The sequence below is a fragment of the Labrus mixtus genome, chromosome 7 (assembly GCF_963584025.1).
Source record: "Labrus mixtus chromosome 7, fLabMix1.1, whole genome shotgun sequence".
NCBI lineage: Eukaryota > Metazoa > Chordata > Actinopteri > Labriformes > Labridae > Labrus > Labrus mixtus.
Window position 1 is genome coordinate 19,001,220 of NC_083618.1, and position 16,943 is coordinate 19,018,162.

A 16,943-nucleotide genomic window follows, 5' to 3' on the forward strand; every position below is an offset into this window, starting at 1 on the left:
TTTGCCTCTGGAGTTAGCCGAGAGCAAGAAGAGGACAAATAGAAGAGTGAGTGTGAATCATAATCATCAGGATTAAAACTCTAAATTTACGATCATGTTTCTTAATATCTCCTGGAAGTGGAAGGCGATAGCTTCCACGATCAGTATATCAACTTTATTAGGTAATAGTATATCAGTGTATCTGCTGACACGTTCAGTTTTTCATGCTGTGAAAATTAAACCGCTGAGGTGTGAGAATGAAAGCTTTGAGTTGGCAACACCAACGCACAGTTGGCTGTTGATAATAAGTCCAAAACACAAAGTATACACAACGTTTCTGTGATGAACATGAACACCAACAGGAACATGAACCTGCAAAGTGTCGGCCATGTGTGATCCAAACACGGCAGCTGATTGTTTTCTTCTCTAAGACGATAGTTAACACGACTTCTTTTGTCGCATGAGCAAAAGCAATCAAACTCACTTTCCCATCATGCAAGAGTAAGAAATTAATGAAATTCTCCAACTTTATGACCTAGAATCATCAGTAGTGAAGCATTAGTCCTCGTTTTCTGTTGACTGATTCTAACAGCTGTAGGTCAAAACATTTGACCTTTGAACTATCCGACACATCACTGACATGAGGGTCGGTTTACTATCACCGCAAAAGACAAATTCAAAGAATATTCCAGTTAGATCTTGATCATAACTGCATCAAACTTACATAACCAAAAGAGTCATATTTTCCTTCTTATACTCGTCTGATCTTTGTTGTATTTATAAGAATATCCTTTCTGCTCTTTTCTAGCCTTATGTAGAGATGGAAAAGATCTGATCTAATATCGTTATCGGGTTCGATATTGACATAATTTACTCATTGGATTTTGAACTGCCGGTGCTGATCCGCATCCCCGATCAAGAAAGATTGTTGGGCACTTAAAAGATTCTCAGCTCATGCAGTCTCACCATGAAGACAATCAGACTGAACTGCAAGAACCCACAATTGGTCTCCATGACGACGGTCAGTCGAGTAGGAACAGCTCCTACAGGATAAAAACGTGAATGTGAAGATAGCACAATGCGATGACGGGTTTACTAAAGCTTTATGTAGCCTTACACATAATACCAACAACAACAATAACACTATATAATAAAATCAACATCAGTATTGGTATCTGTACATTAAGTATCAGAACCAGATCAGAAATTTAAAAAAAAAGAGGATCAGTGCATCTTTAGCTTTATGCAACTCAGTAGTCATCTTAAAGATAGTTATCCGTTAAATAAACATTAATAATAACTTTATTTATGCAGCACCTTTAAAAGTTATTTGACAACTGAGCAAAGCAAATCACAAAAAAAACAAGAAAGAAACTCGGTAAGCAACAAAAGAAGCCACACAACACGGCTTCACGCGAGAACCGAAGGGACAAAAAACTAAAAAGGAAAACACATTTAAACGTAGCAGGGGGAACATGGAGAAGACAGGATAAAAGCAAGAAAAAGCAGTCAAAGAAATATATATGAAGCAGGAAGGAGTACAAGCACGAAAATAAAATACTTTATGGAAATTATAGAAGTAAAATAAGGAAAAGGAAAAGAACAATGAAAGAAAACAAAATAAAATCATTCAAAAGATAACAAATAAAACAAAGTCAAAGTGAGCTAAAACTGTTTAAAGGCATTAGAAGATGACATCACATAAAAGCATATTTTTTGAAGTTTTTTGAAGTGACGTAACAGACGTCACTTACTACTCGTCGTTGTTTTCCGCCTGACATTTGAGAGATTCAAGTAGCCACACAGTATTTAGGTTAGCCCTGTCACTGCTGGACTGCAGAGAGGTTAGCTACCTGTGTTTCCCTGATCGAGCTTGACACGCTCTCTCTGCCCGAAGCTCCCAATGTGTATGTCAGGTGTTTCAGCTCTGTGACGGACTGGTGACCTTTTCCTGCCCAGTGCATTCTGGGAAAAGTGCCAGCCACCCAAGATCCTGAATAATAGAAGCAGATGCAGAAAACATACGGATGTGTAAATCATTGTTTCACAAGTCAAATGAGGAGGTTGACCCGGCCCTCATTAGTCTATTCAGTGGAGCGTGTTTGAAGAATAGCAGCGGCCGTTATGTAAGAATCTGCGGCTGCTGCTAAATCATTATCTCAGCCGACATTTGTTTCTACCATGCCTTGCAAGAATTCAGCACTCTCCTCTAGCCAGAGTGTAACTCCTGGCTTCCTCTGATCACCAGTATGTGTGAGAAAAGAGTGATGAAACTGTCTCAACAGATGGAGCTAGAGAGTTATAGAGCTCTGAGTTAAGAACCGAGACACTGTTAAGATGTGTGATGAGGGATTTTGTGCTTCCCTGGACTGTTAAATGTCTTTGTATCTCATGCTTCCAGAGGTCATTCCTGTGGCTTTATGGTTGAGGACATTTCTGGGACACTTATAAATAAGGAGTAAAAAAAAAGTTTAGGGGCAATAACCACATGCTTCATGCTGTGTTTGCCAATTTATTTATACTGTGAGTCTGCAGGAAAGGGATTGCAGAGACAATGATGTTCCAGGTGGAGGAGGTGCAGACCGTCGGACCGCTCGCTGTCAGTCATGCAGGTTGTAAAATGTGATCTTCAAAGAGATCTTTGGCAGATTACATGCGATCTGATGGCCACTCAAAGGGACGGAATCCATTAAGTGTCCTATAAACACCCACTCACCACATCAGTGAGACAGGAATAAGACCATGCTAATGCACATTTTATGCATATGTCGAGCATAGGCAGATGTCCGTGTTTCAACTGAAATCCGAAGAGTCTTTTATGAATATTCAATCTTGTCCATGAAGTGGAGCGCTGCCCTAAAGGGAATGAAGTGGAGAGGGGGGAAAAGTGTCTAGAGCTCAGCGGACGAGGACATAAGCCTCCATTATGAGAAGTGTATTTTATAATACATTTTACATGAAGGCAGCAGACCCTGGTCAGATAATTTCATAAGCATTCCTTATTTCCTCCTTTGTGCTGCACTGTAAAAACACGTTTCCTGTATGATGAGCATCCCAAAGAGGTTTGACTCTGCACATGTACTTTTTAGTGCCTGAGCACCGACCTCGGAGCGAGGACCCTCTTGGAATGCAAATGTTTATTATTATTGTTCTTTCTTGCCCCGCCTTCAATTAAATTTTACGTAAATTTCCTGCACTCCTGATCTTGGTTCAAAAATGTGTGAGTTTTCTTGCACGTTAAAGCTCCCAAATAAGCGATACATTTGTGCAAAGGAAAACAATGAATCACAACGACAATTCCTTGCATTCCAACAGGGTCCTTCGCACTGTCAGTGATTCGGGCTCTAATAAAGTGAGCCTCTTAGTGGCAAACAGGCAAACTTAGTGGCAGTATATTTGCCCTACAGGATTACATTGTAGTCATTAACCCTTTTCACACATACGGAAATCTCCTGAAAAACTCCGGAGATTTGGCTACCCGGAGGTTCTTTAGGCTATGTGTGAACGCAAACAGCCGCATTTTTCGCGCGGACTTTACCCGGAGTTTATCCGGCCAGACTCCTAGTATTTTATCCGCAGAAAATCTGCTGATGTCTGAACGCGGCCGAATATACTCCGGAGATTTCAATTCGAGCCAATGGGACCCGAGTGACGTTTATATAGTGACCGGCTAAAGTGTCTGCCCGCGACCGCTACAATCTCCGTGCACGTAATTAAACATCTGCATTATGTTTTCTGCTCGTCAGTATGTTGTTCTCCTCTCTTTTGTGGATGTTGTCATTCCATTGGATTACACATAGCATTGATATAAAGGGAAATATTCTCATTATAGCGTCGTGTAGAGGACTCTGTTGCTTCGCCCGCTACTGCCGTGTTGTTTATTTACGTCACGTCTTACGTCGGGAAATCCCCCGCGCCCCCCTCCCCTCTGACAGGGAAAGTCCCCCGCTGTGAGGAGCATATGTGAACGGCTAGTTCGGGAGAATCTCCGGAGAAGTCCTCCTGTAAATATCTAGATGTTATCCGGAGTGCATATGTGAAAACGGCTATTGTGAGCTGTTTTGTAGCTACTAGCTAAAGTCACATAGGTTAGTTGAGATACATCCATAGACTGTATAAAACATTGACATGGTATCGGTGATGTCACCCATTGGTTTCTGAAGCATAGTTTTAGATGGTGGTCGCCATGTTGGAAATACTGACTTAAACTAACTTTAGGATAACCGTGTAAAAGAGTAAGAGGTGGAGCTGAAGCCGGCCTTAAGCCTCCTGACAAACAGCTACAACGCGCCAACCCATCAGTCAGATCAGCTACGCCCCCTAATTATTCATAACAAACATGTGAGCAATAAATAAAAAAAATGTAAAATAAAAAACTCCTGTACAGTGTGTGCTGATTAATAAAAGAACCATTCAGACTAACGTGTTTTTTTCGACCAGGCTGTAAACATTATTAAAATTGGCTTTTCTGTAATGGGTGTATATGTGACTAACAGGGCTTTTGCAGCCAGCATCTAGTGGACACTTTGGGGACTGCAGTATTTTTGCACTTCCACAATGGCTTTATTTTTTAGCAGGCTGCTGCTTGGATATACCAAAATATTTTTCCTGATGATTATATCCCAACAAAAAAAATTTGGTTATAGACCCAATGTTTTAAAAAATATATATAAAGAAACAAGAGAAAATGTTTAATAATCTTGTTTTATTGCATTTTGTCAACTTAAAGAGCCCATATTATGCCCTTTTTGGGGTTCTTATATTTAATCTATGTACCTACTTTTGTAAGTTCACAATAGCTAAAGTCCGAAAAAAGTGTCTGTTTTCATGTACTGCTCCTCCTTGCTCCCTCTACGCTCTGAGTCCGTCAGCTACGCTCTGCTGAGCTCCCACTGCAGAGTCCCCACGTGGGCCAAGTCTACTCTGATTGGTCTGCCGATCCGCTCTGTCGTTATTGGTCAGCTGCTCAGCACGGTTCTCGGATATGTCCCGCCTCTTTTACCATATTGGGAATGCAGCCACCGGCTCCGTCCGAGGGGAGCATAAACATTAGCCCCTTAGCACTACTGTGCTACCGCAGGCTACGGCATATCGTGGGCGTGCTACAGAAGTTAACGGGCGTGCATCATGAGCTGCTGGGCTTGCCACAACGAGCCAATGGGCTTAGATCAGTGATCTCACACTGACAATGACGTCGGACTGACACATTTTTATCGAGGGGGGCTAGAACCGAGCGTTACATGCAGCTAATGCTACAGCTAACAGGAGGACGTAGGAGAAGCCGCGTTTCCGCAGACTTTGAATTTTTGCAAATAGATGTGACTAAACATGCACAGGACACTTGGAAAACACACTAAAGAGCATATAAAACCAGAAAAAGCGTAATATGGGACCTTTAATATTGACCTCATCTTGTTGTTTTTACAGTGCAGTTCACACTCACCTCTTTGATATTCTTGTCATACAAGTGAACACATGAATTTAACCTCTCAGGGCTCACAGGAGAGCTCTCAGAAATCCATCCTCTGCATCCCCCAGACCCATCAGCATGAGCGAGGCCATGAAGGAGAACTGCAGATTGATTAACTGTTTATACCAAACAGGTTTGACTGCGACCGCACATCGCACAGATTTACACTCCCTGAAGGATCGTTTGGGTTCTGTATTCATGATGATGCATCTTCTCCTGCACCCAGCATGCAGTTGGCATTCAACAGCCTTGGTTGAATGGGAAATGATAATCCCCCTGACTGCCGATTCCTCCAAAACCAATTGGCTCGTAACTGCATAAAGACCAGGATGATGCCTGAGAGTGCAAGCATTATCGCACAGGGCTGCAGGATGGGCTATTGACAGGAAAAATCTGAGAGAAAGAAAGCAATTTCGGTGAACTCAGTCTCCTTTTTTTTTCTCACCCTCCTTCCTTTTGTCTCTCTCTGCATCTCCACTCTACCTCGTTTTCCACCTCGCTCTCGTCTCGTTCCCTCCGCTGCCCTGCTACCGACACTACTCTGTAATTTAATCCATTTAGTCATGGCTCCAGATCAATATCCATTTTCCTCGGCCGTAGGGAGAGCCTATTGAAAGTGCTTGTTTCAAACTGTGGTGGTGTTGGCCAGCAGGGGCTCCCACTGGCCTGCGGGCTGACACAGATGTAGTACAACACAGCGTCTAAGGAAACAAAGCAGAATCTCGTATCTAATCTCCCACAAAACCGGCTGTAAGAAGAACAGCTGTAGATGATGTAGCTTTATGTGTGTTTTCACTTTAAGCCTCTCTTGTCCTAAGATAAATGACTCTCCTCCACTGAGATGTTGAAATGCAACGCCTGGCTGGTTAGCAAATGAATGACATCAAATGAGATTCAATTAAAGCTAATTTGATTAGTGGGCCTTGTAAGTGACCAGGAAGAAAGATGGAATTATTATTTCTTCTCCCTCCAGCATTGATTTACTGTCTGCACAATGAAGCACACTGGGAGGGCAGATGAAGAGCTTTATTATTCTGCATAAAAGGTTCAATCGCTGCAAACTGCCTCTGTTTGCCGCCAAAGTGTCCTTGAGCAAGCTAACCACATGCCATCAGCTAAAAGTCTAAACACGACTGTAAGAATTAGTCATTCGCTGCCACTGGGTGAACATTTTGAGCGCGCATAACATCGTTAGCTGCCCTACTTCAGTATGAACTGTCTTTAGCTGGCCCCGTGGCGTCCTGCCACCGGCCAGCTGTACGCTCTGTGGACACTGACAGTGATTCTCCTTCACCTGCTCCACTGCCTCATGCGTCGCCGTGTTTTATAAATAACCGTGTTAAATATTCATCTGTCAGCATTTGCATCTAAAGTATTTTGCACCACACAGCTGAGTTTCATAAAGTCAAAAGGACGGGGAAGACAATGTGTTCAACTATTAACAGAATTAGTTAAATACTGATGACGATGACGAAATGCTGGGCAGGAAATAGGACATTATGATTGTTTACATAGGCGCACAGGTAGCCTAGTGGTAACTGCGTGCGCCCCATGTACAGAGGCTATAGTCCTCCAAGCGGGCAGCCGAGGTTTGAATCCGACCAGTGGCTCCTTTCCCGCATGTCATTCCCCTCTCTCTCTCTCTCCCCCCAGTTTCTGACTCAACTGTCCTAACTCTCAATAAAGGCATACAAAAAAGCCCCAAAATACACTTAGAAAAATTGGTTACAGATATGTCAGACTGTGGTATTAATTTTTAATGGAATTTAAAACTAGAATTATTCCCAAGCCGCCCACTCCTCATGTGGGTTAGTCACACAGTTGGAGTTTATCTCTGAAATTGTATGCGGGCCCGAGGCAAACATTTTTTTGGCAGCAAAATGAAGATAAATAATACCTACATAATTCATTTTTTTAACAAATCATATTCAACTGAACAAAACTGCATTCTGCGTCTTTTTGTTTGGCTGCTTAAGCTTTTCTCTAAAATAATTAGAGCTTCAAATTGTATTTCTTTTTCTCTGTGGTTTAAGAGCCTTTTACAAAAGTGGTCAGTGCTGTGATGGGCCACCAACGTTAGCTTTTCTGGTTGTTTTTAATTTATTTGGAGCCCCATTAGTGAAAACCAGCGGCGGAATGACTCTTCCTGAAGACCACAAACGTAAACATGATATCAAAACCATCACAGTTTGAACTGAACCAAGCAAGGGAAGATCCAGAATGCTGAACTACGATTGGCTATTTGCCTTCTCAAAGGTTAAAGAAAATCTACTATATATTTAGGCTGTGTTGAGGATGCAAGATGCTTTCTTCACATTTCAATGTAATTCTTTTTTAGTATGTCTTGCTTTTAGTATGTGTGTCACAAAACTGTTTTATATTGAGTATCAGCGTCATGGTAACAAGATCCAGTGGTGTCAGATAAATTAAAAAGGAATTGTTAAATTGTTAAAAAAAAAAAAAAAAAGAGCCTCGGGCCCCATGAACTTCTGTGACAGTAAAAATCTCTTTTATATTTTTTGCTACAGATGAGGAAAAGTTCAAGTTCACATAAGGTCGTTTTAGTGTGCCTTAATTCAGAAAGTCTATATTTAGAATTACTTGACTTGATGAATTTTTCATGTAACTTCACCTCAAACTAAAGGACTTGAATTTTTCATCAGGGTCCTCATCACCTCAAACATATGGTTCTTATCCAGACATGCATAGACAAGTAGTCTACCTCTTTAGAGTCTCACTGGTCCAGCTGACGTGCCTTCACAAAGATTATTTTGATCTTTTTTTTACCACTTTGTTTGAAGAAATTCTGCCTCTCTGTTCATGTCATGTTATTCCACTTTTTTCACCTTTTGTTGCACTTTGCTCGTGTGTTTGATATCTGTTCTAACAGGATCTGCACTTTCAGTTTATCTTCTTTTGTTGTTGAAAGGTATCACTGTCTGTTAACATTTATTCATTTTTATTTTTTAAAGGAGCAATATGTAACTCTGACACGTACCATTTAAAATGGGTAGGCCTAGTGCAGTCCAAATTCAATTCTTTGGGGAGAGCCCCCCCCCCCCCAAGTCGAAGCGTACGCAGGTTGCCATGTTGCTGATACGGAAGCTAAAGCATTGAGCCGCATTTGTCTTGAAACCTCCATTTTTCAAAAGCTCCTAATATTTATCCTAGTTTCACCACGTTTCTGGTCATGGAGCTTATTTGAAAAATTATGATGCTTTTTAGGTCAGATAGAATCAGTTATATCTGAAGCAGTTCACCTGCCCGCTTCCATTGAGGCAACACCTGTTGGTTTGCTTTTTGCCTGGCAAACCGAGGGGCGCCCAAAAACGGAATGAAAAAAGATAATAAACATGCCAGCACACAGTTTTGTCTTTATTAATCTGAATCAAACTACAGACTCTTATTTCACTGGTTACATCACATGATAAACTCAAACCTACAAATAAATGTACATAAGTCAAAGTAAATGACCAGGGGTAACCATGGAAACAAACGTGTAGCAAAGAGTGCAGGAGAATGTTAGGGGTTGCTTGGCAACAGTCCACTTTCAGTGAAGTTTGTTCCAGCTGAGTTGGTGGAGCAAAAAATAACCTGTTGTTGGCTATTTCTTTTAAATACTATCTGCTACTTGATAACTGTTGTTAGACAGTTGCAGAGCCCTTAAGAATGGTGGAAATTACAGCTAGTCTCCTGCTTCAGCTAACGTGTCTAGCTAACTATAGCAAGTAGAAATTAAAGCCATATTGCCATCTTTAGAAATTCACTCTTATTTAAAATTGCCTAGCTGTCCATTTCAGTTTAAAAAAATTTGGCAGGCATTTCACAAAGGCTCTGCTAACTAGCTGTCTTTTTCCTAACACGTTACATAAACACTGAGTGGGCATTTTGTAGGTAGAAACTTCATTTTTCTCCCTTGAGTTTCCATGTAGATTTTTAAGAGGAGAAGTGCAGCTGAGTTTAATTATAGGCCAAAAGAAAAGCGTGAAACGAAGGCTCACAACCTCTTCATCTGTTATGCAGTTTGGCAGCAAGCCTGAGCACTTTTTTTCTCAACTTTTGAGATTCAACAATCCTGCACGAGTACTCTGCTGTTATAAAGAAAATGCGGATGGCGCCTCTCACTCCTGTTCATGCACTTTCTGTGTTTTCCCCTCATCAGCATCAGCATGAACAATCTTCAAACCATTCAGTTCAGCTCTTTCCTCTCTTCTGTACCAGAACACACGGCATGATAAATCCAGGATGAAATCTGCAGTTTAATCTCCAGTGATTGTGGAAGATTACCTGCAAAGAAGTTTTACAAATCACTTCTTTTTCAGCGTCAGAGGCGAACGAAAACTGCCTCAAGTACACAAAATTGTTTCTATCGGAAAGACGTCTTCACAATCAAGTATCTCTCTCTTATCTCCCATACAGAAATGTCGGTTCTTCTCTCCCGTCAGTCAATATGCGCCCGTGGTTGCATTGAAAAACCCATCATCTTTTACCATCTCATTCATGCATTTTTAATACAAGGACACAACTCTTGCAAGAAACGAGCAAACCCGTCTTTATCACAATATACGCTCGAGAAAGAGAGTGCTTTCCTCTGTTGGGTTTTGTTCTTTCTTTGCTTATTTCTTTATTTTGCCAAAGATTTGAGCTAGTCAGCAAATGAAAAAGTATTTTAAACAAAAACCTGTTTCTGTTTTCGGGCACATTTGTTTTCACTGACGTCTTACTGCCAATTGAGTGTTCCTGTTTCCCTGAAGAGTTTTTCATATTCACCTTGTCATTCATAGCAAACCTAACTTTAAGATACAGAAAAACACATGTTCATGCACACAAAACAGAAAGAACATTTTCCCTTCCTAAAATAAGACGCACAGGGTGTATTCAGATTTAGATAAAGAACTCCTTTCACGTCGCCTTTTAAATCTGTGTGATAGTCATGACTGAAAGCTAGAGCTGAATACTAGAGTGCTGCTTTGCTTTTTACTCCAGCAACAAGTCAAATAGCTTCTAAAAATGTGCTCAATATAGAGCCAAGGTCAGGGTCTATTTTTAAGGAAGGAAAGAACTCTTACGCTCTTAAATACTTTGATGTTCCAAAGTTAAAAAGTCTGAAAGCCCTCTGCTGAGCTCTGTGTTTCATAAGATGTGGGCAGATATCGCCTTCCAACTAAACTTCTGCACATAAAAGAATGAAAGAGTTGATGCAACATGGTGTGATTTGGGATATCAGAAAGATTTTTCACCATTTTGTAAACTGTGGGGGAAACAAGACACTTAGTGTGTTTACATGGACTTGAGTATCCCGGTTATGCGCGTCATCCTGGTTTTGATCATATTCGGGATATGGGTTTCCATGCACACAGAGAGACCTGGTTATTCATATCCCTGTATACATATTTAATACCAGTATGCACTTCTTTTATTCTGTATTTGACCAGTTAGTTATGTTATTTAGTAGCCTACTTTCAAACGTGACCTCACTTGCTCCACCCTGCGTGTTGGGAAGACAGTATCCTGCAGCCTGTTCACCACAGACTTGTAAGCATGTTGATGATTTTTCTCATCAAAACTTCCAATTTTACTTAATTCTTTCATTACCAAAAGTCAAAACTGTGTATTCATCGCTCTAGTGGGACGATTGGCCATGTTTGTTTTGCTGAAGTCACTTGTCTGAGGTCGTGCCTGCAGGTTGTCAGAAACCAAGATCTATACATGCCACAGTTTCCTCTATTCCTTCTGATTTCACCAGGTAGCAAAATGGGATTTGTCAAAGTCAGGATAAGGGCTTATCTCGGTTTCTGAAATCAGGATATGATATTTTCCTGCACAAACGCAAAAACGGATCAAAACCGGGATATTCAAGTCCATGTAAACACATTCAGTGACATCACCAATGGGTTTGTTATCCACCTTTGGAAGCATCATGCTCTGCATTTGTTCCACATTGGTTTTCTTTTCTTTGGAGCTGAGGGGGTTTGCAAACACAAAGTTTTGAATGCTTTACCATCTGTGCCCATAGCGAATGTGTTAGATGTTTAATAAGCTAGTTTCCCACATAGGGAGATTCTATTTGTGGTATTGGCTGACGTAGAGGCCTCGACACTTGCTTTCCTGCATCTGCATTGGTTGAGCAATAATGAACCTTATGAGCTGAGGAACTTAAAAGAACACTTTTTTTCTCAGTCCACTTCCTATATTAACACATAAATAATCTTATACTAGAATCTCAATCGCAGAAAGGGCATAAACAAACTGGGTAGTCTGTTCAATATACACAGAGTGAGCTGTAATATTTGTCTGACATTTACAAGATTTTATCCCCAAAAGGGCCCTACACCACAAACTTGGCCAAAATGTCAAGATTGGAGACTGATCCCTCCGAGGTGACATCTAGCAGACAGCTAACAGCACCCATCTGTCATTTAAAGCCTCCTTCCCCCAAACAATCCATGACTTCTTATTCAACCACTGACAATTTTTCAGAAATAGAAAAATATACTTTTTAGACAGATAACAATAACAGGCTGTAAACATGCTGAATAAATCAGTAAAGTTGGGGATAGTAAAATGGGGTCTAATGGGGATTCTCTTCGTTGGTGGCAGCCTCATGTGGTCACTTGAGGTACTGCAGTAATTAATATTTAATTACAGATTCTGCATGAAAATCAAGACGGGAGGCAACCAGGTTTTTGGTTGTAGTCCGAATAAAATAATCTACTTGCATTTTAACAGGCCTTGTGTCTATGCAGGCTTTGCAGGAAAACAGTCCATGTGGAGGCCGAAGGGTTGGAACACAATCTGCCATAATGCAATCCTAGACCCCATTGGCGCTCATCTACCAACAATTTACCTTTTACTAATGTCTTTCAACATAAATCTGCATACAAGTGCAGCTCTCAACACCAAACCCATTCTTGCTTTTCAAGTTCCTGGAAAAGGACATTTTTGGCGTAAACACCTTTATGGTTAATGGCTGTCTACACCAGAAGCCTCCGACAAGTTGGCTGTCACTCCCAGAGGCTCTATAATCATCAGACGATAGCTGATGGGTTCGTGGTATACTTGTTCATTGGCTTCATTTTCACCCCACTCGATGCACACTCTTCATTTATAAATGGATTCCCCCTCAGGTGACAACAGCAGAATAATGTCTTTATTTCATTGTGTGTTCTTAACCTATCTTAAAATGCTGTGTAAGCCATCTTCTAATGCTAGTGGATTGTCTAACATTATCACGCCCCTGAGAATAGATTTCCTGACTCTCAGCTGGATATATTGAGCATGTCTGATTGATTCATGACTGCCAATATCATTAGGATCGTGAAGGCATACATCTCCGGTACTCTCGGAATATGGAGCTTGCCAAGGGCAGCTATTATGGTGATTTTACGTTGAATGTGACCCGGCTTTGAACTGTCAGCATTATCTGTGGATTAATTAAGGGGCCAGAAGCCTTGACGTCAGATTAAGGGGGGGGTTCATGTGTGATCACTTACCTACCGTATTATCATCGCTGCACTGTGTGGATCTTTACATCTTTTCCTCATTGTCCTTGCTTCCTTTGTTTTAAATGTGTCAGTCTGTCATTTTCTTTCCATATTCCCTTGATAAGACATAAAGGACTGATAGCTTTTATATTAAACTGTTTTTTTCTAGTGTTTTGTCTTACAGTCGTTGCAGACTGAAAAGAAACAGGGAATGTGTTTCATCTGTCAGCAGCCATTGTCATCATCCACCTCCCCTGATGTGAAATTCAGAAACATGGAGCTGTGCCCATTGTTTTCACTGAGAGCAGCACAGAGAGCATTAACCCAACACAGCATGCCTCTGGCTGCAACACAAACATTTACCCCTCCATGCATACATACACATACATGTGCAGTGTGCACACGGGGACACATGTGCATGCATGCGTACATGAATACTCTGTAGGTGAAAACTCTGGAGACCATGCCATCATTTCTCCTTGTATACAAATGAAGGTGGTACAGTTTGATTTCACGCTGCACTGTGATTCTTATCTTTCCAGCCTGCTGTATTTATCTGTTAAATTTATCTCTCTCCTGATGTGGCCTGCAGCGGATGTTGTGGCACATGATGCTACACAGCAGGACAGAAAAAGAATAAGCAATCCCTTATCACGCCAGAAAATAAGGATGCAGTCTCAATGTTGTTTTAACATCACTGATAACCGTTTTGAAGGTGGAAATTCTTGGCAACAACTCCGTCCTGTTTGGCTTAGAATTGATTGCTTCTTATTTCACATTGTCACATCAATGAATCTTGTCCAAATGAATCTGTAAGCTAACAGCACTTCTTCAAGCCTTTTTCAGATTTCCATCCTTCATGGAATGGAAAATAACCACACACGGTTCAGGACGCTATACAGCATGCACAGCACTAATGGGTGAGGTTTTACTTGCTTTGAGCTGTGTTATTATTTTCCCAGTAGAGCTCCACCTAAACCCACCTCTTATTCTATAACTGGCTAGTGCTACCTTACTGTGATTGGCTAGCGTTATTTGATTCACAGTTTGCCTTCAGGCCTTTCTGCTGGGAGCTCTTTCACCCCTGAGCCATGTTCTTATTTCAGCCAGGAGAACAAGAGCCGTCTGTTTGAGTTAATGAAAAGTCAGTAATTACTTTTTGGTTTGGTTTGTGACTGACACTGTTTAAGAATCAAACTTCTGGTCTTGGTATGGTGACACAAGGCTCCAACCGTAGCAGTATGCTGATATCTGACGTAGGGCATGACTGAGCCTTAAGCGACTGTCCAGTGTTTGATTTTTCAGCTTTTCCAGCCAATCACAGCAAATGAGGGCGGGTTTTTATTTTATTTATTTTTTTAGCTCTAATGACTGCTTTTGCCATGCCAACAAATAAACAACAATTGAATTTACCGGGAATGTGATACGTTTATATTAAGGCTAAGAGTTTTGCATAATAAGGGGCGTGGCTGATTTGACTGACAGGTGGCTGCATTGTAGATGTTTGCAAGGCGGCTTTACTATCGCTGAATCCCCTTTTATCTGTTTGTGTTGTTTTCATCGTTAGTGAAATGCTAGCTAGATAACATGCTATACAAGCTAGATGGGAGTGTTTCAGTGACCATTTCAGCCAACATAATGTACCGGTATGCCTACTTCTCAATTAGCAGGAAGTTAGTTGGAGTCAAAAATACTATACTTTCTTTTTTATGTTTTGTTTTTGGTTCTGTATTCAGAAGATCACTACACTGCATTCAAATTCATGGCAATCTCTTGAGTATACTTTTTTTTAAAAAACTTTTTGTAGGAAGGTCATAATACCTTCCTCAAAAACACTCGAGATGAAGATAAACTTGTGATAAAATGTAGGGATTATTGTATTGTTATTACATTGCTCATTGTTGTAAGTGGGATTCATCTTTGCAAGAAAATAAATGTCTGAAGAAAGTTTAGTTGCAATCTCTGTCGAAAAGTAAAAGAAAGACCCTACTGATAAAAGTCAGCAACAAAGAATCTGGGCTACATCTCCTGGAAACCATGAATATCTTAACTACATCTGAAGGCAATACATCCAGAAAGTCTTGAGACGTTTCACCGAAATCAACACCAACTTATGCAACTTATGCACCAGTGTCAAAAGCCAGTAGTCGCCACAGAAGAAGAATATCTCGATCCTTTTGCTTTGCTCTCATGTCGATTTTCCCATAACGTACACGTGTTAGAGATGCTACTGATAAGAGGGTATTTGAGGAAATTCACAGAATAACCCAGTGAGATTACCAACCAAACCCGGTAAGACGCTGAGAAAAGATCATATCTCTCCCCTCCAGTCCCTCTGTCTCGCTCCACCTCTCCAACGCTGATGGATATCCAGCGTTACGTCTCCACTCAGCCTTGCACACCCGCCCTCCCATTTCCCTGCTGAGGGGTCAGCTCTGCTCGCCTCTGTCGGAAAGCTTTTCGAGGAGCCTCATCTTTAGCTGCTCTGAGCTAACAGCAGGTAGTTTTACTGTTGAGTCTCACAAAGTGATTTATTGCATCCCTTGACTTTGAAGTATCTTTTGCACGGAGGTAATATTTGAAGAATGGCGTTTCAAAGCGAGACACCTGTGCAAGATAGCTCCATAATAATGATAAAATATGAGCTTTTACTGCCTTTATATTGAGTTTGTTTTGAAGATGTTTCAACATCTTATGGTGATGACCTTTAAATGACCCACTTTTCCTGACATTTTTAGCACAAGTCGATCTACCACATAATTTATTTCTTGGATTTCTCTCCTTATCCTGAGAAAAAAACCACTATGAATTCCCACATTTCGTAGACGTGAAAATTAAAAGCTTGGTTGAATGGCATCTCTGCCGCCTCGGGGAACAGATGACCTTAAAGGTTAGCGTCGGAGCATTCTTGTCCGTGACTCTCGGGTTAACATCCTCTCAAACTCTCCAAGGAGAAGAAGCCAAACAAAGCACTATGGGATTTCACAGAATGGAACACATATGACATGTCATTAAGGTCTGAAGATTCCCAGGCAAATGGGGAATTATAGCGCTCATCTTTTGGTGTTTATGAGAGGCTGATTTGGAGTTTTTGTTGTTTGTCTGGAAGCCAAACCGACTACATCCAAAGGTAATAGCTTCCGAGGTTGATTAACTTTATTCGATCTCTACCCAGTGGCCTCATTCTTTGTCTCCGTTATGCTGTCTGATCTTGTGGGAACTGCAGGGCACCAAATTGCAGAAGAAGAATTGTGATTTATAGTCTGGAGTAGAGAGTAAAACGTGGTTTCAGAACTTGTGCAGTCTTATTAAAAATGTCAATTACGGGCCTGGGGACACATCTAACAGGTGGAAAGAAGAAACCTGAAAACAAACAATTTGGAGGCAAATAACCGACAGACACAAGCACCAAGCACATGAAAAAAAAAAATCGCACTCCAGAGTGTGTTTACAGTATGTGCTGTCTCTCTGTGACTTGCACAGTGTGCATGTCTTTGTTGGAGAAGAGGTTCATGAGTCACTGCCGTCTTTAGCCCGAGGCGCAGCAGCCAGCCAGCTGAGGGAGCGGATGCATGTTTTATTTTAGTCGCTCTAATATGCCGTGAAGACATCATTATCTTGAAACATGTTGTATTCCAGAAACTCTATTGTTCAAAATGGCACAGCAGACGTGGGTAAATGTTTCATCCTCATCGCAGTCATAGAGATCATTAGACGTGCGATTCATTAGATGTGGCTTTTGTTATTGCCAGCTAAGCAGTGTGTGACTGTGTGAACCCTCCTCTGTGAGAGAGGGATGTTATCTTTTCTGTCATGCACATACCAGTGCTGCCCATAGGGAAGAGGTGAGCATGCAAGGAAGTTGGCTGATTGAGGGCATGGGGCACAGAGGAGCGCTGTGCACGGCTACACAGCTTGCCTGTGAATGCAAAGGATGTCTCACAAGATATCCTTTTGTCAGCATCAACTCCCTTTGAAAAGAATGAAGAGATGAAGAGCACAAAGTGTGA

General features: G+C 41.2%; 1 protein-coding gene across 1 annotated transcript in view; it reads right to left on the bottom strand.

Moving 5' to 3' along the window:
• LOC132976879 (SAM pointed domain-containing Ets transcription factor) overlaps window positions 1–16,943 on the bottom strand; it is a 217,033-nt gene that overhangs the window by 43,796 nt on the left and 156,294 nt on the right. The window lies entirely within an intron of this gene.